This window comes from Pocillopora verrucosa, chromosome 8 (genome assembly GCF_036669915.1).
Source record: "Pocillopora verrucosa isolate sample1 chromosome 8, ASM3666991v2, whole genome shotgun sequence".
Lineage (NCBI taxonomy): Eukaryota > Metazoa > Cnidaria > Anthozoa > Scleractinia > Pocilloporidae > Pocillopora > Pocillopora verrucosa.
Genome location: NC_089319.1, coordinates 4,746,124 through 4,766,795, shown reverse-complemented (window position 1 = coordinate 4,766,795; position 20,672 = coordinate 4,746,124). Strand labels below are relative to the sequence as shown.

The 20,672-nt window shown below is 37.3% G+C and overlaps 2 pseudogenes; one reads left to right on the top strand and one right to left on the bottom strand.

Moving 5' to 3' along the window:
- Window positions 1-3,007: 3,007 nt before the first annotated feature.
- LOC131779185 (uncharacterized) lies at window positions 3,008-4,761 on the top strand (annotated as a pseudogene).
- Window positions 4,762-6,607: 1,846 nt separating this feature from the next.
- Window positions 6,608-20,450, bottom strand: LOC131792992 (uncharacterized; annotated as a pseudogene).
- Window positions 20,451-20,672: the final 222 nt, after the last annotated feature.

Genomic DNA, 20,672 nt, shown 5'->3' with positions numbered 1-20,672 from the left:
ATTCGAGACTGGGGTGAAAGCCTTTAATAGCATTCTTGAAGGAAATGTGTTCATTCGCTCTCACAGTTTCCAATTTAAGATCAACTTTCAGAAGGTTAGGAAGATTAGTCAAAATTTCCGATATAAATACATGTTCCGCCAAAAGGGATGAGGTGTCTTAAAAAATGTTAGTTTGAAAACAGCTACAGATTTGAACCACCACGCACTTTTTTGATAGCTCATTCAAATTTGGTATAATTCGGAAGGCCGGGAATGTAACTGTTGGTTTTTTTTTTTTGAAAACAGCACGGTGATATTCCGCATTATAAAAGGTGCCAAATTCAAAGTGGAGAGCTACAGACCTGTTTTACTAGCTTCTGTTGAATTTTCAGTAAATTTGCGAGATGGTTGAAAGGAAGTCCAACGCTAAGTCGAAGCATTTGGTTTTATGGAAGAGCGTTCTTGCTTAGCGAAATTACTCGACACTTCCCCACAAAGAGCCCTGAACTATGCTCTTGCGCAAGGCATTTAGAGTTTTGCTTTGACCAGGGAGGGAGTTACTTATATTTATTCTGGACCAGATACAAACAGAGAAAGAACCTTCGTGCCCAAATAAGACGGATATGTGTGTTCCAGCCCGTGTTTCCTTCAATAAGGCTTTACTGAAAGATTCAGTAAAAGCTAGGATCGAAAAAATGAAACAACATTTGTTAAATTTAACTGCAGTCCTTGCACATATTCAATGTCCTTGGTTAATATACTTCGAAGTTTAGTGTGGTCCTTTAAAAAATATCAAATATATATGTAAAATATTATTTCTACTGAGAGTTGAGAATTTTGGAACAATAACTTACACATTATCAATTACTTTACATTAAATTTTGAACTATTACAGTAAATTGAAAAAGAGATTATACATTATAAGGACTACGTAACCCGTAAAGCAATTTCCTACCATTAGGATGTAATTTTGGAGTCATACATAACTCTTCTCTTCATAAAGTCATCAGCTAAGATGAAAAAATTGCGAGTTAGAGCACAAGCTTTGTGTAAACGACTTACTAGGTAAAGTCCAAATAAACTGCTCTGAACGAAAATACAATTGGTTGTACAACGCCTACATTTGGCCTCGAAAACGAACAAGGCAGAACAAAACATTCCTTTTTGTTCTATACTTTTTGATAAGTGTTTTAACTTTGAGGAACACATAAAATCAATTTGCAAGTCTTCTCATTATCACATAAGAAATATCGCCAAAATCAGAAAGTACATTGACGAGGAGAGTGCGAAATTGGATAGCTGCAATTCCTTGCTATATGGTCTTCCACAACATCTAATTTCAAGATTGCAATCTATTCAAAACACAGCAGCTCGAGTTGTTACACGTACTAGGAAGTTTGATCATATAACCTCCGTCCTCAAACAGCTTCACTAGCCTGTACGTTACCGTACAGTTTTCAAAATTCTCCTACTGGTCTACAAAGCTCTCAATGGAACAGCGCCTTCCTATATCAGTGAATTACTTATGTACCACACCTCTGAACGGAAATTAAGATCGTCCTCTCAACACCTTCTGGCGACCCCGAAAGCTAGACTGAAAACATATGGAGAGAGAGCATTTGCTGTGGCGGCACCGAGACTATGGAACTCGATACCACTTGAACTAAGATCCAGTAGTTCGATAGACATTTTAAACGACATTTAAAAACATATCTTTTTAAACAAGCTTTTTAACTCTTTTAATTTTTAGATGATATTTTACTTATTGATGCAACTTAAATGATGCTTTCTTTTTATAATGTTGTAGAACTTTTAGCTTTTTAAATATCTTTTTTAATGTAAAGCGCCATGGACAAATAGTGGATTAAGCGCTATAAATACTTTACTTTATTATTATTATTATTATTATTATTACTTCCGTTAAAGCTGCGAGAAAACCTTTGTAGAGCATTTATTGCTCCACATTTTGATTACTATGCCGAGTCCTGGCATTTTTGTAGTAATCGCTCAACAGAAAAACTCCAAAAAATGGATATAGCACATTAGCAAATCAAAGACTTGCAAAAATGTTAAATACAGTGTTTGGAGTAATTGGGAATGGAAACGCACCTACAAGTATTTCCGAGTTATTGACGGCACGTAATTCTAACTATAATATTACGTGGTGATGCTATTTTAAAATTACCTAAAGTAAATTCTACAAAGTACAGGATCAAGTCATGGAGATACCAGGCTGCCCGACTATGGAACACTATTCGTAATAATTTAAGAAATATCGATGGCTGCCGCAGTTTTTAACGGGGACTCAAGGAGCTCGACCTTGCAAGTTCATAGTCCCTTATTTGAAATTTAACTTAGTTTTTATAAGTTTGATAGTTCTGTAATTTATACAGTTGCATGATACTACATCATTTTAAACACTTTTATATAGCTTCTAGGTTTAATTATATATCTTTTCTTTCGTGACTGACCTGTAAACTGGCTTTACATGGCTAAGTGTCAGCCACGTTAATAAAGTATGTATGTATATGTATGTATGTTTTGGATATTTCGAGGGAAACAAAGCAGAGATGGATGATCTGTTAGCCGTTTTCATTTCAGGTGTTGAACTCCACGTGTTATGTACTTACAGAAAGCCATTCAAAAGAGGAAAACCACAACAGATTTTCTCAAACAGGTATATAATCTCTCAGTGTTTTAAAGTGAACAGATCCCGGTTTCCTATCCTGATTATCCTAATTCAGGAATAATTTAATAGAGAAGAATCGCCGTCTTTCAGAGTTTATGGTAAACTTCTTCCAAGGCAGCCTTACGCGATTGTAAGATGTTACGTCTTAACTTCATGTTCACATTTCATTTCAGTTTCTTTGTGTTTGTTGTTATTGCTGTTGTTACTACTTTTTATTCATTTATCTCTACCTAAAAGGTCTATTTGGTTTAGAAACAGCCAACAGTAGCTTTGGTTGAAAGGTTTGGGTCAAAGGTCTGGTTCTTATTGCCACTTTTGCACGTAAACCGGAAATAAGGCATGTTGCTTAACAACTCTATCTGATTTCATTTGACAGCACCTCCCGTATTGTCATACAGTTGTTTGGCCATCCCTTTTCAATCTCTGGCAGTGAAACTCGACATTGTATTCATGGATCTTCAAAGGTTGGTTAAAATTACAGTAAATGAATTAACAAACATTCGTTTAAGTAAAAAAAGAGGTCAATCGAGAAATGATAACGGAAACTGAGAGTCGAGAGGTTGAATTTGAGCTTATTCAAATGGACTGATTAATTTTCTATTACGATGTCCCAGATAATATCGCTGCTGGAGGAATAATGTAATTTAATTTTGCCCCCATAGAACACAGCCGTGACCTATATTAAAATATTCTGTACCAATTAGGATGCCCCAGGAAGTTATACCTGCAAGAGTAACAACGCTCATGTACACGAATGAGCAAGAAAAACTAGAATACACTCACAGAATTCGAAAAATTGGATTTCCCGGCCGTCATGCAGATTCGATGTATTCGAGTGTACAACGATTACTTCATTGACAAAGCAAAGTTCCTGTCGGATGATAGCTTGGTGATGGCTAAGAGGGCTGTTCTAAAAGAAATCAATGACAAACCGAAGAGTGACTCGGGGTTTAGATTCCGTACCTCGACTCGGTTCCATCTGAAGATCCCATTAAGCTTCTCTCATGTCAACCACCCTGTCAGGGACTTGTTCACGATCGGACATTACGTCGATAAACGTGTAGTTGACAAGTTCTACGACCTTGTAAACCAAAACATAACCAACTTTTCTGAGCTGCAAAGGTCTCTTGATAAATATGTTCGAGAGGATCTATTTTCTGGCCATCCCGAGGAACGAAGACCAAAGAAAACAAATAGGCGATACTACCCTTGTCGTCAGGACGTGCGCAATCACATTGCCAAGGCGATTTCAGCAGTGAAGTATTACGATTACGATCAAGAAGCATTGGGTAAACTAATGGCAAACTAAGTCTCCCAAAAGCAACTTCTTTTACCGAACCAGAGACGCTGTCATTAACGAAAAAGATGAACCAAGACCTGGAACTGCTGAGGAAACCTTCTTCTTTGTACATCAAGATTGCAACCACGAATGTTTGAAAGATATGGTAGTGAACTGGCCCTGATGGACGCCACGTACAAAACGACAAGGTACGTTTCCACTTTTTTCGTTTGTGTACATACCAACGTGGGATATAAGGTTGTGGCTAAATTCATGTGCCAGTCCGAAGATCAAGCCTCTATAAGTGAAGCACTTGCCATAATCAAGGGATGGAACCCAGTGTGGAATCCGACGTACTTCATGGTGGATTATTCCAATGCAGAAATCGCTGCACTTGAAGAACAATTTCCCAAAAGTTTTGTGTACATTTGTGATTTCCATAGATTACAAGGAATGCATCGCTGGTGCAAGTCAAAGAAGAATGGCTTTTCGTCTGCCGAGCAAGAGATATTTTAGACCTTATGAAGAGCATCACCTATGCTAACACAGTAGACAAATTCGAAAATCGAATGAACACTTTGAAAGAATCCCGGCTTTACAAAGACCAATGAAATATTCAGAACTATCTAACACGTGGCTATCATGCAAAGTTCACAGGCACAGGCTTTTCGAAAGCAGCAAGTGACAAACATAGTTCACACCAATAACGGCACTGAGGCGCAAAACAAGCTTTTTAAGTACGAATATCTTCCGAAGATCAGTTGACAAATCGGTTTATGGCATTGTAACGATGCTAATTAGACTAGTTAATTAGACTATTTAAACTAGTTAGATCCCGTGAGTTTCACAGATTGAAGTCCTGATTTTTAGGGATCAATTTTTAATCCGACAGAGTTACATCAGATCTTTACCGTACAATTTGCTTAATGTTATCAGTATCAGTGGCAACCAGGACAGAGTCGCTGGTAAACAGGAGTTCTCCGACATGTGAGTCTTTTGTCTTTGATAGAGCTTTGAGTCTCAGACTTACTGAACAGTTATCAATCTACGCGAGTCTTTGGAGCTGGTCACTATTCATTACCTCTTGGAGGGGTAGGAGGAATTTGGTTGTGTCACAATAAAATTTACCCAATCCCCCCTTAGGCTCTGTAATATTCTGAGGAACCCCCCCCCCCCTTAAACACACACAAACACTTCATAGGTAGTCAATTCTCTATATTCCTCACTTTATACTCTGTTAGCAACGACTGATCCCCCCTCCACTCCCCCTGAAATTTATTTTATCTCCGAACATCCTCCACCCCCACCCCACCCCCAGGCGACAGACTGGTCCCTTACCGACTTACACTTCTTAAATAAGAATTTGACAAGAGATATCTAAAATGGATTGAGCTTTGTATCAATGCAGAAGTCAAGAATTAGCAGGTAAAATTGACCTGGAAAATTATGCTGAAATGCTGGACTTTGATTTCTTCTCTTTCTCTCTCATTCATTTGGAGTTGAAGGAAAATGTGTTCATTCGCTCTCGCAGTTTCCAATTTAAGATCGTGGTGGTTCAAATCTGTAGCTGTTTTCAAACTAAAATGTTTTAAAACACCTCATCCCTTTTGGCGGAACGTCTCCCTGTAGCATATGTAGATGAGTACCCCCTGCCAGCCCATAGTTTGATTCTCAATTGGTCCGAATCAAATTGTTAGTCCGAATCAGAAACTTGTTATAAGTACAAAGTATTGGATTACAAAATCTCCTGCCTTAAAAACTTTCGTTTCCATATTTAAAAATTATAAAATATATATGTAAGCTATATTTTTTATTACATTCCTACGTGCTCGATTAAACTGAAAAAGGGACTATACTATCAAAAAAACTGCATTACCCGTTCAATCATTTCCCACCAAAAGTAATTTGAAGAGTACTACTTAATTCTGTATTTGATAAAATCGTCAGCTAAGCTGAAAAAAAATTACAAGTTAGATTACAAACTTTGCCTAAATGATTTCCTTGGCCAAGTCCGATTAAACTAACTTTGAAAGAGAATGCAATAGTTTTTACAACGTAAACAACAAAGGAGAGCACTTTCAATTAAGCTGTTACATGGTATCTTTAAGTCGACAGACAAAAACTATCATCCGTCATTAAAATTAAACCAACATATTCTTATCTTATTTGTACGTCATTAGTTCTCGGAAAATGTTCAAAATTTTGTCTTTCAGAAGACAAAGATATTCATTAGCTACTTTATAAAAATATAATTCAATATTCTTTGCATCCTACGGACCTCTTACTCGGAGTTGCGTCTACGCTTCCAGAAAAAGGCTTATCTTGCTATTGTATTTTAACCTAATTTCTGAAACGAACTTAACATGAACAAAAGATCAACGAAAATTTAATAATAGTTTGTCTAACGATGCCATTAATTGTTGGTGGCGACGTTTTGTCTGCCACATTGAGAGTCGTTTAGAATACACAGTTTGATCGACAACTCATGGAGAGTAAATACAGTGAGATAATCTTCCAAACTGTTATTTATACAGTGAAAAAAACAAGCGTTAAACAATAATTCTATCCTTCATAAAAATGGCATTTTAATTGACATGCGATAGGTAACAATAGGAGCCTATCCGAGCTTTATGCCTCTGACTTAAAGGAACGGCAAAGTATCAGCCCTTCACTTCTACGTCTGTTATATTTCGATTTCCTCGCAGGTCTAAGCTCTGTAGTTTGCAGTTGCTATCAGTTAAGGCTTTACACAAGTACTTTATTTCTTTATCTCCTAATTCATTGTCTTTAATGTCTGAGCTCGTTAATGTACAGTTCTCGTTGGTTAAAGCTTCAGGTGAGTCCTTTAATACTCTATCTCCTAATCTATAATGACTGACATTTAAACTGATTAATGAGCAGTTACTGCTGGTCAGAAAAGTAAACAAGAGTATTATTCCTTCTTCCCCTAGCCTATTACAACTGACGTTTAAGTTGGTTACTGACTTGCTGTTAGGGCTGATCAGTGCATCGCACAAGAGTATTATCCTGTTTTTCCAAAGAAAATCCCGGTGACGGTCAAATTGGTTAATTTGCAGTTGACACTGGTAGGTGCGTTACACAAGTGTGTTATTCCTTCATCTCCTAACCTACTGTCACTGACGGTGAAGCTGCATGGTTAAATTGCAGTCGCTAGCTACTGGTAAGCACTTCACACAGGTGTTTTAATCCTTGACTTTTTAAACCACTGTCATTCAGTGTCAAGCTGTAAAGTTCACTCTGAGTAAGCGCTGATCTCAATTTCTTTAGACCTTCATCAGATATACGACTGCTAGAGAGGATTAATCTGGTTACCTTCCAGTCCCTGTTGGTGATCGCTTTACACAGTGTATCAAATCAGGGTCGTACTCTGGTGGCCACGCCTTCAATATGCCTGACGTCGAACTGTACAACGGCATACTGAGAATTACGGCCACTTCGTTCCAAACCACTTCGTTCCATCCTTTGGTCACTTCGTTCCACCAAGCAGTCACTTCGTTCCAAAGAATAGTCACTTCGTTCCAAGTGTAAACTAAGCGTGTAAACTACTAATCTAAGATTTTTTAGATAATTCGAAGTAAATGAATGTTAAGTTTGCTTTGCATTTGCATAACGAACGAGTAACTCCGCCATCTTGAATTGTTATAGAACTCAGTCTTTCGCGCGTTCGCATTTTCATTGTTTATGTAAGTAATTGTTATTAATTATCTACTTTACGTAGGTTTCTCCTGTTGGTCATTGCTTTTATTTATCTAGTGGCTCCTAAAGGAGCCGTTTTTTTTTGTTTGGTATACTTTATTAACTTATTTTTACAATTCTACTGGTCCATTAAGATAAGAGCAGGCCTTCAGAAGTCGTCTGGCTGACCTTTCCCCGGCCTCGTACTGGTCCCACAGCTCAAATATTCTCTGCTGTAGCTCCCTATACTTTCGTCGCTGGATTCGTCGCAGCTTCCTCTCTGATACCAGTGGTCATGGAACGAAGTGACCGGATGCCCATACTGAACATCTTCTCGTCCTCGTCCCACACTTCACGATACCAGTCCCATGGCAGTTTACGTGTAGGTAACTCGTCCATAAACAGCAGCACCACTTGCCATGCACCTCCCCTAATGTGAATATGAAGAAATGTTTGCAATTCGTATTTATCCATTGCTTCTCGAAATTTCGATTGGGGTACTGAATGATTAAGCTAAAAGGAATATAAATACTTTACTTAAAAACATAATTGCCAAAAAACCACCTATACAGATTTTTTTTTCTGCCTCAAAACTGACAAACCACAAAAAATACCTCGGCAAATTGGACACAAGAGAGCGGTGTTAACACATTAGCTGAGAATTTCAAGTCTCGGAGCCGGTTATTTACACGAGGTCTAACCCAAACCGCGGTCTTACGCAAGCAAGGGGCCTCAGGAATCCTCTATAAGAGAGTTGATTTTATTAGATAAATGTCCTTCCACTATTAGCTTTATGCCCTCTTGACACTGCAGCTGTGATAATATTTTTGCTCTGGAAATATTTTCGGGAAACTGCATTCATATGCTAGTTCAAAGAGTTATCTTGCCCATACATGAGTGACAAAAAGAAGAAGGCACAAAGAAAACTTGCGATGCCAGCCAGTGGCCATTCACCTGCGCATGCTCGAGGGATAAAACGGACCCCCGCTGGTCGGTGCTTAATCTATCGCCGCACACTGGCACTCTTCTCCACAATAGTCCATTTTACGGTTGCGTGCTTGGTTGCCAAGCCTTTGAACAAGAATGAGGCTAAGGGTGACCTTGTTATGATACAAACCTTGCTGCTTTTCAAATGCAAATTACTTTGTTATCATGCTCCGATTGGATACTGGTCTCTATCACAACAAGGTCACCTTCAGCCTCACTCCAAATCAAAGGCTTGGCAACTAAGTACACAACTGTAAAATGGCCTATTAGACATCAATCGAAACTTGAAATTGAAGAAACATGATTGTGACCTGTTTTATTCATTCATTAAAATTGCACCAGACAAACATGAAGTGGGTGCGAAAGGGGAAGGCTTTACAGTATGAAAAAGAAAAATATCTTAAATTGCTCCATGGCGGTAATTTAACGGCGGCAAAGTCCAAGTATGGGTGATAGACATGAGTATCTTTGTTTCAGTTAAACCGACCACCGACATGGCTAATCACACGCTGTCCTCATTACAAGAACCTTTCAAAGGACTCAATCGTTTTGTAAAATTACGTTATCAAGTAAAAACCTTGCTGATCACGAGTTATGGGCGGTTAGTTTGAGCTTAGTCATCTGAATGATTGTTATGACTAACTAAGCACTATTAAAATATACCAGTGAATAAAACAGTTTGAACGCTCAGTATTTTTTTCTTTTCATTTTTTTTTTCCGAGGGGTAGGGGTTTGGTAACTCAGAGGGAGGGCTAAATAAGCTTTAACGACAAGTCTGGCGCGTGACGAAGTTCCTTTTCGCTTGGCATAGGCGTTTGACTTTCCTTTCCCTTTTCCGGCTGAAAATACCCAGCTTCTATTTGCTGTAAATTGTAGGGTCTGTCAGTAACTTGAAAGGAAGAATTAAGAGAACGAGTGACGAAGCAATCAAAGATAGATTTCCCTTTTCAGTTTCAAAGAACCTTTTACAGAAATTTTCTAAAGAGTTAGTGTCATTGTTTACTTGGTAGATTTGACTGGAAGTTTCTAGCACGAAGCCTTTCATTCATGTCGGCAAAACCCGTGGCAATGGAGTGAATCCAATAGAAAACTTTACATAAGGTTGCTCAATAGAATCCCAAACAAAGTTAAGAACTTAAATTTTAATATACTTTTGACATAAGCGTTTGATTTTCATGTTCTGTCTCATACTATCCCTTAAGACATGCTTTAAATCTAACTTCCTGTAACAAAACGTAAAACCAAAAAAAACCAAAATACTGAGCCAGAATATATCAGTTATAACGGGAAGGACTTTTAATGCATTAGACACGTTCCCAAAATTTAATAACAGAACAAAAATTTTATTATGCGACCAAGCGCTTTGAGATTATCTTAAACAAGTAAGTGTCAAGACTGCAAAGGAAGGCGAGAGAAAAAATTGAAAAAACAACCTTGAGATACTCTAAGCTGGTACAGATCCTCTGACTGATCAAAAAAACATTGCAGATAGTTTCAATCGATATTTCACATCGGAAAATTTGGCTTATCTTCCTAACTTCCTGAAAGTTGAAAGGAAAAAGAATTTCGTGCAGGCATTAAATGCATTAAAGTTAAACTATCAACTATCTCCTGCTGGAATTAAGAGTCTGTCCACGAGAGGACCATGCAGGCGTGACACATGCCATCTCACCGATTTCTTTCAAACTCTTACAGTTTATTCAAGAATCCAAAGTAGTTCGGGCTCCGGGTAGTCCCTGAGGTATTACAGCCCCCACCGCAAATACTTGGGTAAAAGGCTAAAATTAGCTCGAAAAATGCACTTCCAACGAATCTCTCTCACACTAACAATATGCGATGGATCTTAATCTTACTTTTGTTCAATGGTTGTTTGAACCTTAAAGAAACGATTCCTTGAGATTGGAGTAATTTGATATAACTTCTGCCAATTTAGAGCAGTTAATCATTAACTGTGTCACGCAACTATTCCAAAATAGAAAAAATAGGGTTTTTTAATTGCAAATATCTCCAATGGGCAACATTGTATGTCGAGAAACATACCATCACATGGCAGACCTACCCTAACACTACGTTTGTGGACGAAAGAAATTTTGGCCTTTGAAAAAAATTCGTGATCACGTCTCTCTAAAATACGTGACCTCCGACGTGAATTTACGCAATTTTTGGTCGTAAACTGATTTTTGTTCACTCTATATCAATTTGAGAAAGGGATCGCCGACGCTAGTTTTAGTGTTACTAATGTCTTAAAACCACAGTTGTATGGCTGCCAAGCTAAGCTCACTTATCATAGAAATTCTGTGACGCTGACAAAATCTATTGGAAAAAATGATTAAAAACTGTATGTATTTATCATACATCAAACATTACCGAACTGTGTAATGGACGTCGGCAGTTGACAGCGACGTTTGCTAAATGTAATTTACACAAATGAAACAATTTATATACCTATTACAATTTACTCGATGCGCCATAATTTTTTGTCTGTGGGAAACTTTTGAGGAGACTCTATCCAATTTTTGGTACATTACTGAACGGTTGTTCCTGTTACATTTAACCTTCAATTAAAAAAAAAAAATAAAACAAAAAAAGAAAAAAACCTTAGCTCTGACGAGTGAGGTTGGATGTTGGATGTTTCAGATGTAGATGTTCTATCAATATTCCAATTTCTGTAGAATAACGTAGGGAGAGGTTTCTGAAAGTGTTGTTTATAAAAATAAAGGATCTTAATCTGTATCAGTACCTTTTAACAGCATAAACGCCTGTTTTACTCAGTCTGAAGCCAATGATTCCATAGGTCATCACTCACAAGGAGAAGATTATCTGACAGTCACATTTACAATTCTTTTTGTACCGACAATGAGTTTCTAGTTCTCCTCCTTATTTGAAATCTCGTCTCCAGCGCTACGGCATTGTTGACGTTTTGATCATATATGCATCCTTCAAGGAGGCACTTACAACTCCATTCAGGAGATCGGCTTTACTAAAGGCTAATAGCCTGAAGAAATATCAATTTGAACAACTGAAAGTTATTCCTCCTTGGTGGACAAGTTTCCTCCATTTGCTTATCTTAGCCCCTTCATTCATCAGCAGGATTTACCTTGTTGCCGGTTTCTCCTCCTCGTAAGTATATCTCTTGTAAAAATGACTGCACTCGTTGAGAAAATCTGGCTAGTAGACTTCCTCTCCCTCCTTAAAGCTCGACCCCCTCCAAAGATGGACTATTGGCTGGTGCGGCAGTCGATTCCGTTGTTGCAAGAGATTATAAATTTGTTGATAGAGCACCACCAACGGTAGCACCTAACACATAATTTTTCTGCCCACTTTGCTTGGTTAAGCTGCGCCCGACATAGACACGTTTCTCAAGACTTTTGAATTCCTGGTAAACTGTTATGTACCTTGTGCAGAACCATAATTCTGAAGCTTTACCAGAGATAGAAACTTGCTCACATTGTACGCTTTTCCAAGCTCACGGACTCAAACTACAGTATGACATAGATAACGTAATCCTTGATCATTATTAACGAGTGGATAGCGCACATCCTCAGAGCAGCCCCTTAAGACGTTGTTCTGTTATTAAGAACATGGCCAATAACCAAGTGCTCATAATTATGAACTGGGCCATAGAATTCCTTTAGTTGGTTACCGGGAAACACAGAGAAAATGGTTGTGGATCAAGGGCAAGTCATTGCACGTTTCTGTCGCGGTCAACAAGCGCGTGGATGGTGAAGTTGAGGTAGAGTTCTAAGTCCGAGATGGTAATTGTAAAAACGCAGCAGAGAAAAGTTTAAAATACGCTAATAGACTACGCCATCGTTGCAAAAAGACTCTTTCCAAAATATGAAGAGGTACAGGATGGTTGGCATCAAAGCTTTGAACAACTTTCCTTTGAATCTGTTGGAGCTTGAAAAGTGTAAAATGTGAAAAAGAGCTTTTTTTAAATGGGACAGCCTCAAAAACACAGTTCTCCACAATTTCCAACAGAAAAAAAGTATTTACTTATTGCCTGAGTGGGAGGGCCGGACGGAAAATATTTGAGTCGAGGTCATGACGGACAAAGCGTAACGACGTCTGTGCGCCATGACCGAGTGCCAAATTTCTTCCCTTCTGGCTCAAACAAACTCAATCAAAACGAATTTCATTATATGACCACTAAGTGTCGAAAATTCGAAAAATTTTTAAACCTAAATAGGACGCGATAGAGGGGCACACGCAAAAACCACAAAAAAGCCACAAAAAACGATTCTACAATACAAACTTATCCCTTGTTTTCTGGAGTCCGAGCTATGAAGAGACATATTTCTACGAAAAACGCGACCTTTTGTATTATTCTCGTTTTTCCTTTAAGTTTTTGCAGCAAAACTTAAAGGAAACAGCTTTTACTACGGTTTTCTAGGGGATACAGCTACCTAGCTAGTCATCTAAGGATGTTGGAAGGTTTCATGTGGCAGCATCTCAGCCCCAAGTTGCCATAACTGGTTAGCAAGGGACGTTAAACAACCCACGCACTTTTCGTAAAGAGAAGGGAACGTAGCTCACGCCGTTGTGGCCTGGTCTTGATTCCGAAATTGTGGGCACTTGCAATACTTCTTTCCAATGTTTTTTGACATACAATGTTGCTCATTGGAGACATTTGCAATTAAAAAACCCTAATTTTTTCTATTTTGGAATAGTTGCGTAACACAGTTAATGATTAACTGCCCTAAATTGGCAGAAGTTATATCAAATTACCCCAACTTTAAGGAATTGTTTCCTTAAGGTTCAAACAACCATTGGACAAAATAAGATTAAGATCCACGCATTCTGTTAGTGTGAGAGAGATCCGTTGGAAGTGCATTTTTCGAACTAATTTTAGCCTTTTACCCAGGGATTCGATGTGGGGGCTCTAATACCCTAAGGATTAGCTGGGAGCCCGAACCACTGTGGATTCTTGAATCTGACTCTCATAAGCTGTGAAAGTTTGAAAGAAATCGGTGAGATGGCATGTGTCATGCCTACCCGGTCCTCTCGCGGACAGACTCCTAAAAGCCCATAGAAGCTTCAGCCCCGACGACATTTATCCAGGCAAGAACCTTAAAATGTAGCATTAACTCCCTAGCCTCGCCCCTATACTCTTTGTTTAATAATTCATTCAAACTAGGCATCATTCCGAAGGCATGGAATGTAGCTGCTTGTTTTTTTGTTTAATTTTTGAAAACAGCTCGGTGTTATTCTGCTTTCCATGAAAGGTGCCCAAATCAAATTGGAGAACTACAGACCTCTATTGTCAGTTAATTTGCAAGAGGATTGAAGGGAAGTCTAAGGCTAAGCCCAAGCAGTTGGTTTTATGAAAGAGCGTTCCTGCCTTCCGAAATTACTCAACACTTTCCCACAAAGAGCCCTGAACCAGGCTCTTTCGCAAGCCATTTAAAGTTTTGCCTTTGACCAGGGAGGGAGTTACTTCTATTTATTCTCGGCCAAATACAAACGGGAAAAGAACCTTCGTGTCCAAATAAAACGGATACGTGTATTCCAGTCGGTGTTCCCTTCATTAAGGCTTTGTTGACAGATTCAGTAAAAGCGAGGATCGAAAAAATAAAACAACATTTATTACATTCGAATTCAACAGCAGTCCTTGCATATATTTAATGTCCTTGGTTACCATACTTCGCAGTTTGTGTCTGGTCTTTTCTAAAATATAAAATATATATGTAAAATATGATTTCTACTGAGAATTGAGAATTTTGGAACATTGAAATATTATCAATTAGACGACATTCTGAACTATTATAGTAAATTGAAAAAGAGATTATACATTATAAGGACTACGTAACCCGTAAGACACTTTCTTATTATTAGTATGTAATTTTAGAGTAACACATAACTCTGCTCTTCATAAAATCATCAGCTCAGATGAAAAAAAATTACAAGTTAGAGTACAAGCTTTGCGTAAATGACTTACTAGGTAAAGTCCAAATAAACTCATTTGAACGAGTATACAATTGGTTGTACAACGCCTACATTTGGCTTCGAAAACGAACAAGGCAGAACAAAACATTTCTTTTTGTTCAAGTGTATTGCAATTAAGCTTAAACATTATACTCTTGGAGTCTACCCACTAAAAATACGAAAGCCTATAAATATTGAGAATATGTTGTTACTTATTACTTATTTATACGTCCCTAATTCACGTAGACTTTTCAAAAGTTTTCTTTTAGAAAACAACGACATTCATTAAATAGGTTACCAAAATATAATTTAATATTTTTGGCATCTTTTTACAGCTAAATCACCAGTATAACCAATTCCCTGTAGTTCAAAACTTTTTGTTACAAAAGGTATAACATTATCGCCAACAGACCCGTTATACGAAATTGCAGTTGCATTTGTAGTCTATTTTTTAAACAGTGAAGTTCGTTTATCGAATAATGAACGTTTAATAATCGTTTGAGTCATGATACCGAGTCATTTCTAAACTCTTGATCGCGATGTTTCGACTGCCTCACTGCTGGTCATTTTTAATACTCCGTTCAACAAGTGATAGTGACTAGAAGGTCAGTTATCTAATTAAGCACCTTGAACAATAATCTCTAAGTTGTCATTTATAAAAATGGAATTTATTTCATGACAAGCGAAACGTAACAGGAGGAACCTGTCAGGGGTCACTTCGAGGACCGATTCTCTTTTTATTATTTGTAAATGAAGTGCCAAATGTAATTAATAGTGTGACGCTGGCTATGTTTGCTGACGATTCTAGATGTTATAGGATCATAAATAATGATGCTGATTTTTCGAAACTGCAGCAGGATTTAGTTTCGCTTACAACTTGGTCCTTGTCAAATGAATTGTATTTTCAGCCTACAAAGTGCAGTAATCTGCGTATATCTAGGAAGCGTATTAGTTCATATCGTAGCTATAGTATAAATGGTATAGATGTGGAGGTTGTCTCAACTGAAAAAGATTTGGGGGTAGTGATCGTAAGTGACACCTCTTGGAAGGATCATATACTCATGATAGTTGCTAAAGCAAATAGGTTAATGGGCTTTATTAGAAGGAGGTGCGCAGGAATTGTTGGCAGTGTTCCGCTGTTGCGTCTTCACTGTTCCTTAGTGCGTTCACACTTTTGCTATTGCACTCAGTTATGGGCACCTTAGTCTGTTATCAGCAATTTATTCTTAGTTGAAAATGTGCAAAGAAGAGCTACACGCTTTATACTAAAAAGAAGTAGTAGTAACTTATCTTATAAGGATCGCTTAATCAAACTTAAGTTATTGCCGCTTAGTTACTGGCTTGAATATCTCGACTTAGTTTTCTTTTTTAAATGTCTTCATGGTCATACTGATCTAACTCATTCATTTAATTACTATTTTTCCTTTGTTACGAGTCAGACGCGTCAAGCGTGCTCAGGGCTGAACTTTAAGATTAATAAAAATCATACATCTACATTTCGGGACTTCTATTTTAATAGGATAGTAAATTTGTGGAACAATATACCTAATGATGTTGGGCAGGCTGAGTCTATTGACTCTTTTAAGCGTAAACTTAAGTCGTTTCAACGTTTTTGATGGCGACAACTTTCTTACCTTTAAAATAATTTGTCCTAAATGTCGCCGGGTAAATACCCTTGTTGCGTGCACTTGTTAAGCAGCCTATTTAGTCTATTTATATTATTAAGTTATTTTAGGAGGGGGTTGGGTTGGAGCTTAAACCTAGTAGAGGACTTATGTCCTATTGTTTTTGCTCCGGTCATGCTTTGTACAAATCCTTAAATAAATAAATAAATAAGTTAAGGATCTTGGAATTCATATCACATCAAATCTATCATGGAGCCTGAAAACAAGGCAAACAGCGTGCTCCGATTTACAGGTCGAACAAAGGGCCCCAGGAATCCTAAATTGTTCTCGAAATTGTACATGAGTTTAGTACGTCCAATACTCCAGTACTGCTCTCCAGTGTGGTCTCCACACCTCAAAAAGGACTCGGCTATTTAAGAGAAAGTGCGACGCAGAACACCTAAATATGCAATCAGAAACATTGCCCGAGATATGTCATATGAAGAGTGCTTAAAGGTGCTTAAATGGCCAACTCTACATCAGAGAAGATTATTTTCTTCGCTTACCGAGTGCTATAAGACGGCTAACAGTCTTGGGCTACACCCATTGGAGTATTTTACAATTGCGCATGATTTTCGACCATTAAGAACCAACCATCGCCATAAACTTAAACCATTGCCCGCAAAGCTAAACAGTTTTAAGTACTCTTTCTGTGCAAGTATAGTCAATAAATGGAATAATTTACCTAAAATAGTTGCAGAGGCAGAAACTCTGAACATTTTCAAGAGCAGAGTCAGACGCCATTTTACTAATTTTCTAGGAAATTTTGAACTATTTTCCTGTAATTTTTAATTATTTTAGGAGACAAACTTGAAAGGGGTAACCTCTTTTGTTTTCTTTTTACCTTTCATTAAAATTTGAATTGTGAATAAACAGTTATGTTATGTTAAGACTTACGGTTGAAATTCGTCAATTTTTACGACTAACGGCAAAATGTTTTCGCTATATTACGGTTAACGGTTAGCCCCATTGAGACCCTCCTACATGTACTACAGTTGACTGACATGCATTAGTACTACATGCACTATTGAAGCAGCAATATGGAAATGCTAATAACCTCTGGTAACGCGATGTGGTCATCGTAACTCTGAGGTGGCTTACACAAAGGCTCCTCAACGTTCGACACACAAACTTAATTTACAAACTTCATGTGTACACCTTGTTCTGAATTAGAGCACAATTTGACGCTTCCGGGGCCTTAACACATCAAGGTTGTAAATGGATACGATTAAAAATGGCTAAGCACTCTGATAAAATGCTAGAGTTGTATCCAAGATTCACGACAGTACCGCGCACTTGATGCACGTACAAATCCCGTGCACTGCAAGCACGCACCACGAAACTACGCATAACATGAAACAGTACCTGTAATTTTGCACATGTACCAAAATTTGAAAGTTTCTAAGACCAGGATGAGTTTATCCTAAGAAGCCAGTTATTTTTTAACACGTGCTAAGAAGAAATTCACTTTTCCCTGAGCTTTTGTTTCCTTTCTTTTATTATTTTCTTTTTCTGGTGCAATGTGAGGTTGTCTCCTTACTACATGACGGCTGATGGCTGGGTTGCCAGGATTTACCACTTGTGAAAATAGCCTCCATCTAGGTGCTGGGTGACAATGTAGTAATGTAACTTATATCTTAGGCCTCTAATGAGCATTGCAGTTGTTAATAATTACTGCAGAAAAAGACTGCACGTGCAGGAGTTCCGTGGAAAAAGATACTTTGATAAAGAAGTGGAAGCGTTTAATAGCATTCTAATAAAATTGTTTTTTCTCTAAATGTGTATTATTTATTCACCTTCCATCTTGACTTCCTCAAGTTCCTGGCGTAGTTCATGTACTGTATAAATAGTGGTAAAAAGGGAATGTGAAATACCTGAGAGAAGAAGTAAACAACAAAATGGTTTAAAGAATTTTGAAACACCATTCTTGGTTGATAACATTATATAAGAAGAGGGGTTATCTTAAATATGGAGTAAATACACATTACCCAATGCTTCAACACGTAATGAGCAGCGCAGATGTTTTGCAAGTTGCATGCAGGGCTTAGGTATTGGAGAGAAAATAATAAGAGTCCTTTATAACAAACTTAAAGGAAGTGTGTCACCTTTCAGCTTGTTACTTAAAAAATCAAGCCTGAAATACTAGTGGAACTATTTCCTTACATTACTGTCCATATTTCTTTTGCCCTTTTCAACAGAGTTAATACGCATGTTTCACTCACCTTTCTCTCTTTTTCTTGGTGAAAGTATCGAAATAAGATGTTTAAGTTGTTGTAGTTCATCTTCAAGATCAGCAGTAAAGAGTTCAGGGGGAGGCAAAGTACCTGAAAGGAAAGGTAAACAGAGAGATACACTGTATTTAGCATTCAGTGCCTTACCTCGCATAAATGGTTAAAAACAGGCATTTCACATTGTACTAGGCTCATGTGAAGAACTGAAAGTATTAGATAACTATCTCACTTAATAATTATAAAGGAAGAGGGATCATCTTTACTAAGGAATAGTTTCCCTTGAACATGTATAATTTGAATAAGGAGTGGAAGTATTCATCGATAGTAATAAAATCAGATAACAGATTATTTTAAATAAGGAACAATTTTCCTTGAAAAGTGATAATTTGATACGGGGGTGGAAGCCTTTAACGGCATTCTTGAATTTATTTCTTTCTGATAGTGAATCAATAAACATTTTATATTCACCTTCCATTCTGAGCCTCTGAAGCTTCATGCTTAGTTCAGCTAGTTTTTTCTCAAGATCAATGGTTGAAAGTTTAAGGACAGAAAAACTACCTGAGAGCAAAGGTACACAGAAATATATTTAACACTTAGTGCCTCACCTGATATAAAAAGTTAAAGCATAATAACATGTATTAAGGTCAAGTGAAAGAAAAATTATGTAAGTTTTCCATTATATCATTGTGAAATAAGCTATCTGTAAGTAATATTTCATTATCACATGCCACAGCCAATTTAATACTTCCTTTCACTGAAGTTGTGGATTAAGAGACAAAACTGAATTGAAAATATTTTCCTTAACAAAACTAAGGTACTGAATAACAGCTAAGAACATTTCACAGTATTCTTGGATGAAAGTAAGGACAGAAAAAAGGTTAATATCTCAGATAGGGAATAATTTCTCTTAAAGTGTCTCCTGAAAAAAATATGAATTCATTTCATGGCATTGAGCTATTTACATGGCTAAAATATTTGAAAATTATAAAAAGCAAACATTTTTGACACTAGGTCATCATCACCCTGATGATGACCTGGTTTTGAAAATGTTTGGTTTTTACCTATTCAATATTTTTAGCTTATTTTTTAAACCTAAGCAAACTTTATGGACAGTTATTAGCATTCTTGTATCAGTTTCTCCCTAAAAATGACAAGATATAAATTTTTCTAGTCACCTTTCATTCTCAGCTTGCTAATTTCCTCAAATACTTGCTTTAGCTTTTCCTTAAGATCAGTGGTGGGGAGAGAATGGAGAGAACCTGGGGGCAAAGGTATATAGAGCTTTTCAAAATTCAGTGTTTGACTTTAAACATAAAAGATAACAACAGATATACTTGTGCAAACAGCAAATTATTGTCATGTTAAAGTAAAACAGTGTTAATTCTTCATTATAACTCCACGATCATCGTTGAAAACAACTATTGTGTATTTTTAGCACATGCCGACTCAATACCATCCTTAGCTAAAGTAGAAAATGAAACAATGCCAAATTTGGATTAGTCTACAGTTTAATCTCGCCCTGCGTACCCCTCACTATTACAGACACCTCGCCACTGCAAACAAAAGCCAGCCCCTGGGGAAAAGCATGAAGAAATGACTGAAATAAACTCCCTTTAAAACGGACTCTTCCTTTTACCGAAATGTAGACACTTTCAAGTTTCAACTTTATTTCATATGTTAAGAAACAAAACAATTTCCTATCTCTCGTACCCCGTTATTACAGACTTTTCGCTATTTCAGACATTTAATCTCCCTGTTAGGGTGTCCATAGCAATGGGAGCCAACCCTCAGGGGTAGGGTACAAAGTGAAATTCATGGTGTTACTTTTAATAGCGACACGATAACAGGTCAAACCAACATGTGATTAACTGATTGTATATGATGTACAAAATCTATCTAAACTACATCATTGTCAGTTTTTTAAGGCATAATTTAAGATCAACATCGATAAAACTTAGTTTAACATTATACACTATTTCACCCTCCTCAGCCTCTACCATCTTAATGTTCCCTTATAGCAAAACACAGAGTGAGGAAAAACTAAATTGGGTGAAATTTCCTTTCAAAAAAAATATTTTGAATGAGAACTAAATGTGTTTAAAAGCATTCTTAGTTTAGTTTTACCACAAAATTTAATTTAACAGCATATTTTTATTCACCTTCCATTATTTGAAGTTTCCTTTGTAGCTCTTCTAGTTCTTCTTCAGGATCAAAGGTGGAAG